At 38.3% G+C, this 8,012-nt stretch overlaps 1 pseudogene; it reads right to left on the bottom strand.

The window, feature by feature from the left end:
- Positions 1-2,997: 2,997 nt before the first annotated feature.
- LOC129671864 (60S ribosomal protein L13-like) lies at positions 2,998-3,572 on the bottom strand (annotated as a pseudogene).
- Positions 3,573-8,012: the final 4,440 nt, after the last annotated feature.

The following is an 8,012-nucleotide window of genomic DNA, read 5'->3' as shown; positions in this document are numbered from 1 at the left end:
AATGGAAAGTTTAGAATAATGTTGGCAAGTAACTAAATACATTGACTTGATGAGTAGATAAGTTTCAAAGTTAAATAATCTTAATAAAAGAAAATTATCCATAATTAAGTTTCAAATAACAGATAATTAATGACATTGGGATTTAATACATGAATATATATGGAGTAGAATTTTGAATTATTAGAAATCATTTTAAGTTAATATATGCCACTATAAAAGAAATGTTTAAATGTGCATATTTAATATAGAACACCATACCTAAGAGCTAATGAATTACTATTTAATTGCTGTACTAGCTGAAAATGGGTGTTCATATGGAAGTAAGAAATGAATACAAGAAGTAGTAACTGAAGTAAAAAAAAAGGGAAGAAGAGTAAATAGATGGATCGAGAAATGATTCTGAATATTAATTTTTACTAAGAATTATAAAATAATTTGATGGATTAATATATCTCATATTTCAATCAAAATATTCCTTATTTGATTCCAGTTCTTCATGCATTAATGACTATTTCCATATTCATAGTTCTGTTTACACCAGATTCTGATATTAATTGGTTCAGGTAGCATCATCAGGATTATTGGAACACTTTTTAACACTTCCACGCCATTTTGTGAGTGTCTGTATTTCTCCCTTCTCATTGTTAACTGGCCTTGCCTTATCCTGATGCTTAGGCACTGTCTTTATTGATTATCCCTCACCATTTTCCTGCTGTTTGTACATCTGTAAACACTGCTGGGCACTGTTGCAGTGCTCAGAGTCTTGGCTTTTATTCTTTGTTCTTGCTTCCTTTTTTCCTTTCTGAAAGCTGCACACCTTTTGAATAAAGTTATTTCTTTGCTATGGTCTCTGATGTGGAACTTTCTGTCTGCAGATCTGGGCATATTTTAAATAGCCAATTTCAACCAACTCTGTGATTCAAATGGGAAATAGAGATTTTTGGAAAAGATACCTACCCAATACACTAAAATAGCACTCTTTTTTTTTTTCCTCTCATCAACACATTGTTTTTAATGTGCCCATTAGAGCAAACTTCTGCCATCTCAGCTGTTTCACACCTGCGGTAGTATACCCACTGAAAGAGATTTAGGATTCATATGTGAACTTTAGGAAACTGTTTACACAAGTAACCGTTTCTGCCCTGAATTTGACTCAAAACATTTAGTAACATTCAGCAAAACTTTTGTCTTCAGTTCATTTAGTTACAAAAATGGAGTGGAGTTTGATGGATGGGAAAGTGTAAAACATCTAGGAGGATTTGGAAGAAGAAAAAAGCAGAATCAAAAAAATATTATGGGAAAATTTTTCAATAATATAAGAAAGAAATGAAGCAGGAAACTCAAATGTATAGATGGAGAGAGGCATGCATCAAGTAACACTTCTCTGTAGTATAGACACAAAAATATTGATATTTCTTTCCTTAAGACTTTTGACTTAGTATGTGAATGCGGATTATTTATAAAGCACCCATATAGCACACACACAACCAAAAATTTACTCTATGAAATAAAACTCCAAATGTGTGTTTCTAATATTAATAAATGACTGTTAACTATTCAATTGATCAATGTATGTATTATCTCTTATCTGTAACAAACATTTAAGAACTTGTATGTGAAATCTATTGTCATAATCAATTTAGAGTCATGACGTCATTTTTCCCTTTTTTACGAACTTGGCGTAGGTGGGATCAGAAGTGGGCATGATCAGGTATGCGGAAAGGGATGGAAGGAGAGAGTGTGGAGACATCTGGAATTGGGGGAAAACCTAGCTCAGTGGTAACTTCCTGGAATGCCTGGATGTGACCTTATTGAGGACTCCTACTAATGCAGAATATGAGTCTAAACTAGCTATCTTTGCCTGTAGCCAGGCAAGGTGTCCAGTAGTGGCCCTGTGTTGAAATCAGTTGAGTTGTTGGTTGAGAGGATCTTATACAGATCCCTAGACAACCTAGGCTGATGCTAGAACAGAGAGAGGGTCTTTGTCTGAGAACTGACAGCAGTGCCCAATACAGCTTACTGCATGTAGAGAGGTGGAGTGGTGGAACTGATACAGGTGAGGAGACTTCACTGCTGTGTTCTAGAATCTTTGATGTGGAAAGGTTCTCTGCAAGTGATGGAAAGAGAATCTGGACACGAATTCAGCCACAAAACCCTCAACCCAAAGTCTGTCCTGACCTTAGATGTGCTGGGGCAATGCTGACACAGGTCAATGTTTGGTTTACCTTGAGGCCCACACCAACAGTGGGAGGCCATGCCCTTCTCTGCTGGGATGGTTAGTAACCAGAGACTGGAAAGCTCACACATGCTGGGTAGAACCAAACATGTCTAGCCAAAAACATCAATGACATAATTGCTATTCATATTCTGCTCTTATCTTAGATTGCTTCTTTGTCCAGTCATCATCAGAAAGGCTTCCTCTGGCAGAAGTTAGGAGTAGAGATGCAGAGACCAGATATTATGAAGAGAGAGAAAGTCTAAGTTGCAGATTCCTATTGGATCCCCCTGGATCCCTCAGGAAAGACCACAGAAGAGGAGAAGAAAGATTGTAACAGTTAGAGGGAATGGAGGACACCAGGAGAATCTGAGAACCTGACCCAGTGAATCAACTAAGCAGGGTTCATATGGGCTCACTGAGATTGAGTAGCAAGCACAGTGCCCACATGGATCTACACCGTCCGCCATGCATATATGTTATAGCTGTTAGCTTGATGCTTTTGTGGTACAGCTACCAGTAGAAAGAAGTGTGTCTCTCATTCTTCTGCCTGCTCTTGGACTCCTTTTCTCCTATTAGGTTGCCTTTTCTAACCTCGATGTAAGGGCTTTTGTCTTGTCTTGTTATATATTGTTTTTTCATGTTTGGTTGTTTTTGCTTGGAGGCGCAGTCTTTTCTGAAGAGAAACAGAGGGAAAGAGGAGCTTGGGCAAAAGGGTCTGGGAGGAGTGCTTTCCAGGAACATTCTTTTTGGAAAATTTATTGCAGCATTCCAACAGCACATTACTTTCTCTTTTCAAAATCTTGCTCTGCAGCTCCATTTGACCTTCTTGCTTGGATGCCAAAGAGCCCGGCATTGGCCCAGGCCATGCAAAGACTGACAAACGCCCTGAAGTTCTTCTCTGCTTCTGTGATGACTCCGGCTTTCTCCTTTATGTAGACATTCTGGGTGCACATCACAGGTCCTGTTAGCCTGGTGGGCAGGCTAAGTTCTTCAGCAGAACTATTTCCCTTCTCTGGAGCGGAAGGCTTCCTAGAGAAAATTACGAGTACTGTTTGCAGTGTTGCAAATTGGGCTGTAGTGACTCACTGGGTTTGTTTTGCCTTCTTGGGGCCAGAGATGCGGATGGTACAAGCCATTTTCTATGGATACCAGCCATCAGGAGTTCAGACTCCAGCCTTGGTATCCAACATTAGGGCTCAGGACACAGGACAAGCGGCGATGCAGTGCTCTTTCGCGTGCTAGGCTTTGCATCTGCAGATCTTGCGTGTGGTTGGTTGAACCAAGTGTCCACTCCCCTCTGCCAATCCTTGTTAAAGTGGAGCTTCTGGATCATGCCATTCCGGCTGGACGCCATGGCCTCCTGTGCAGTATAACAGCTGAGTGTAAGGGAGATCATTCCATTCCCAAGTGATTGCCTTTGAGTTCATCCCCCACCACTTAGCTTGAAATTCACTGAAGGACAATCTGATTGATAATTAATAGGCTGATTAGTCAAAAGCACATGGTAGCTAGCACATTCTATCAGACTAATTGAACAGGTTTGTCAAATTGACAAAATTATGATTTTTTTAAAATAATGTTGCTAAACTGAGGAGTATATATATATATTACTTAAGGTAGAAGAGATGCTGAGTCTCCAACAATGCAATTGAGAATATCCAAAAAACAAAAATGATTAGAATTTATTGTTATATTCTCCCGTTTAAAGAGATTGCTTTGTTGTACCTTCCGTGGAAGGATAAAACACAGGCACTAAATAAAAGCAGCAGTCAATTTTGTTTTTTTCTTAATGTTCGACTGTGATTAAAAAAACAATATTTATGATATGTGATACAATGAATAATTCCTTAATTGAAAGAATACTTAAAAATTTAATGGTTTCTAAAATTTGTCTCATCTTAATGAGTAAGGTGGCACAACAATTTATTGTGAAGAGCCATTTTATTTTATTTTAAGTTTTTACTTGTTTTCCTAACTATGTATCTCTGTTCTAGTAATGAACCTTCACTGAGACATTCAGCAGAAATAAGCTGAGTGCCTACTATGTGCCAAGATCTGTTATTTCTACAGGGAAGCATAACAACATGAATCTTTCTGAATTTACATCCTCCATGTGGAATATTGGTCACATATATGATCTGTTTGTTAATATAGTTCATACAAACTTATTTCTCATATTTGTACATACTGCCTAATATATAAATAACAAAGATGCTAATGCAAATATTGTGAAAAGTGTCTTTCCAAAGGAGTACTATTTAGAGTCAGAAATCCTTATATCTGAGTTATCCTCATAAATTGTTCTTGCCAGAGCATTTGGGTGAACTGATAGCATGCTGTTTCAGTTCTCATCTTATGATCAGTCTTGGATATTTAATGTATGATATTCCAGCACAACACATGCATACATGAGCATGTACATACACGTCCAAAGATATGTTTTAACTGCTTTTGTCATATGTCACCTTGTCATTACTTAATACTTATTTCCAGGATTATCTTCTAGATACTTACTGACTCATAACAGACATAGATTTTCTTACTTGAGGCTATCATAAAGTATGATTCATATAAATGAAAGTTTTTCTTCTTTAACAGAATACTCCAAAATGTCAATCTGAGTATGGTGTATTTATATATCCTAAATCTAAGTACTATATATTCAGAAAAATCATATAAAACATTGATGATATCTTTAGCAAAATGAAAGATTTTACAAAATAAAGGTAGCTCTTTATCAAAGCAAGTTTGTAGGCTTAGGTTTTTTGTTTGTTTGTTTGTTTGTTTTTACCAAACCTACTTTATTTAGGGTTCTTAAACACCTTTGCCTCCATTCCAACCCACTCAACAGACCTTAAATAGGAGATTAGTAGGGAAAAAGGCTATAGACTTCTTTTATCTACTTCCTGCTGAGTAGGATCCATTGGTCCTTCGGGGATTACCAAACTCAGTTGTCAGGGTACCAGTAGTCCAGTCCAAAGACCAACACCAAACAGCAACATAAATCAGCAGGACAAGTCAGGGAAAGCTATAAGACTCAGTTGGGTTGTCCTGAGAAGTTCTCTGGAAAATTTTTCTCTGCAAAGTCAAGTGTGGAAGCATGAAGATCAGCACAGCAGTTTCAATCCAAAAAGCGAAGCCTCACTGTGCATGGGCTTCTATATATCTCCCCTCCTCAAAATCCTCTCACAGATGTTCTCAGCTGGCCAAAGTCCTTCCCCTCACATGAGTGAGCTCACAGCAAAATATCAAATGCCCTCTCACAAGCCAACCTCCAACAAAATATCACATGCCCAGCTTGCTGCAAAACATCATATGACAAAGGAGAGTCTTAAAAAAAAAAAAAAAAAAAAAAAAAAAACAAAAACAAAAAACAGAAACTTCCACTTCACAAGTTCCTTATAATTATTGAAATTATTCTTTCTTTTGCTTTGTTATTTCCTCTGCATGAATAACTTGTATTGCTCAATAACTGTGTTAATGGTTTTAATCACAGTGTCAAACTGACAACACGAAAGGTTTATTTCATCTTATGATTTTGAAAGGGTCTTTTTTTCTTTATATGTTTTTCACTTCTTAATTTATTAATTATAGTTTATTCACTTTGTATGCCAGCTGTAGTAACCTCCCACTTCCCCTCCCAATCCTGACCTCTTTCCCTTTTTTCCTCCCATCCCCCTAATAAACTGATAGGGGAGGTCCTCCTCACCTTCCATCTGACCCTAGCTATTCAGGATTCATCAGAACTGGCTGCATTGTCTTCCTCTGTGGCCTGGTAAGGTTGTTCCCCCCTCAGGGAGAGGTGATCAAAAAACCAGCCACAGAGTTTATGTCAGAGTCAGTCTCTGTTCCCATTATTAGGGAGCTCACTTGGAGGCTGAGCTGCCATGGGCTACAACTGTGCAGGGGTTCTAGGTTATCTCATTGCATGGTCCTTGGTTGGAATATCAGTCTCAGAAAAGACCCCTGTGCCCAGATTTTTTGTTGTTGTTGTTCTGTTGCTCTCCTCAGTTATTATTGGTCACATCAAGCTGGGACTGATGCTGCAAAAAGACCCAGGTCTTAGTATGGCCCTAGACCTTAGCACAATTGATTCTTCATGAAAATACCATTTAGAACATGAAACTCACTTTCCCTTGGCAGAGTGACCTAGCCATCCCACAGAGGAAGAGGATCCAGGCAGTGTTGAGACCTGAGAGACTAGGGTCAGATAGGAAGGGAGGAGGACTTCTGCTATTAATGAACTAGGGAAGGGGGATATGGTAGAAGAAGGAGGGAATGTGGGACTGAGGGAGATGAGGGAGGGGTACAACTGGGATACAAAGGGAATATATTATAAAAAAACAATATAAAGGAAACTAAACAAATAAATTAATAAATGTTAAAAAGAAAGAAAGATAGACAAAACAAAGTAAATAATTGTTAGCCACCATCTCTAACTTCTGACCCAGGAATATATTATCTTAACTTCAACTTCTATGATGAGTCAGGAATGTTACGGTCCTCTGAGCCCAAAGACTAGAAACATAATAGCTCGTGAGACTGGTGAAGAAACTGATCTGTTCTTCTTAGTGCTTCTGTCTGAAGTTCATCACTTATGGAAGTTTAAAACCAAGTCAATTAAAATTGATCCTCTGCATCAGTATTTTTCACCAGCATTATTTTTATTTTATTTTTTACAACTGTTGAATGAAACAATATTTAGTATTCTATTAGTGATTCAAATAAGTTTAAAGTATGAAAGTTTTTCTATCTGCATGAAACTACATGAAACAGTGATATGATGGTCATCTTTGCATAGGTCTTTTGAAGCAAAACTATTTGTGTGTGTTTACAAACACTGAAGTACATTGAAATATTTTTTTCTTCTTTTTTTAATTTTTTATTAATTACACTTTATTCATTTTGTATCCCCCCATAAGCCCTTCCCTCCTCCCCTCCCGATCCTACCCTCCCTCCCCTTTCTGCATGCATGCCACTCCCAAAGTCCACTGATAGGGGAGGTTCTCCTCTCCTTTCTGATCTTAGTCTATCAGTCCTCTACTGTGGCCTGGTAAGGCTGATCCCCCCTCAGGGGGAGGTGATCAACAAGCAGGCCAATCAGATTATGTCAGAGGCAGTCCCTCTTCCCATTACTATGTAACCCACTTGAACACTGAGCTGCCATGGGCTACATCTGTGCAGGGGTTCTAGGTTATCTCCACGGATAGTCCTTGGTTGGAGTATGAGTCTCTGGGAAGTTCCCTGTGTTCCAATTATCTTGTTCTGTTGCTCTCCTTGTGGAGTTCCCATCCCCTCCAGCTCTTACTATTTCCCACTTCTTACATAAAATTCCATTCACTCTGCCCATCAGTTGGCCATTTAGGACACATGAATAAATCAATTATACCATATTAAATATTCATGTAAAAACATGTAACAAAACAAAATTTGTTCTAGGAATATGTTTGCTTTCAATATATAATTATTAGTAAATATTTGGTATTTTTTCTTTTATTTTTTTCATTCTCTCTGTTTATTTCTTTTTTATTTATTTTGTTTAAGTTTTATTTTTCTTTTTAGTTACATTTTGTTAACTCTGTGTCCCAGCTGTATCCTGCTCCCTCATTCCCTCCCCAACCCCACACTCCCTCCCTGGTCTCCTCCCTGCCCCTTTCCAAGTCCACTGATAGGGGAGGACCTCCTCCCCTTTCATCTGACCCTGTTTTATTTTTTTTCAGGTATCTTCAGGGCTGGCTGCAAAGTCCTCCTCTGTGGCCTAACAGGACTGCTCCTCCCCTGGGGGGGGGGGGGA

This window comes from Psammomys obesus, unplaced genomic scaffold, assembly GCF_907164565.1.
Source record: "Psammomys obesus unplaced genomic scaffold, mPsaObe1.curated_primary_1811, whole genome shotgun sequence".
Lineage (NCBI taxonomy): Eukaryota > Metazoa > Chordata > Mammalia > Rodentia > Muridae > Psammomys > Psammomys obesus.
The sequence above is the reverse complement of the archived record's forward strand: the minus strand, read 5'-3'. Positions and strand labels throughout refer to the sequence as shown.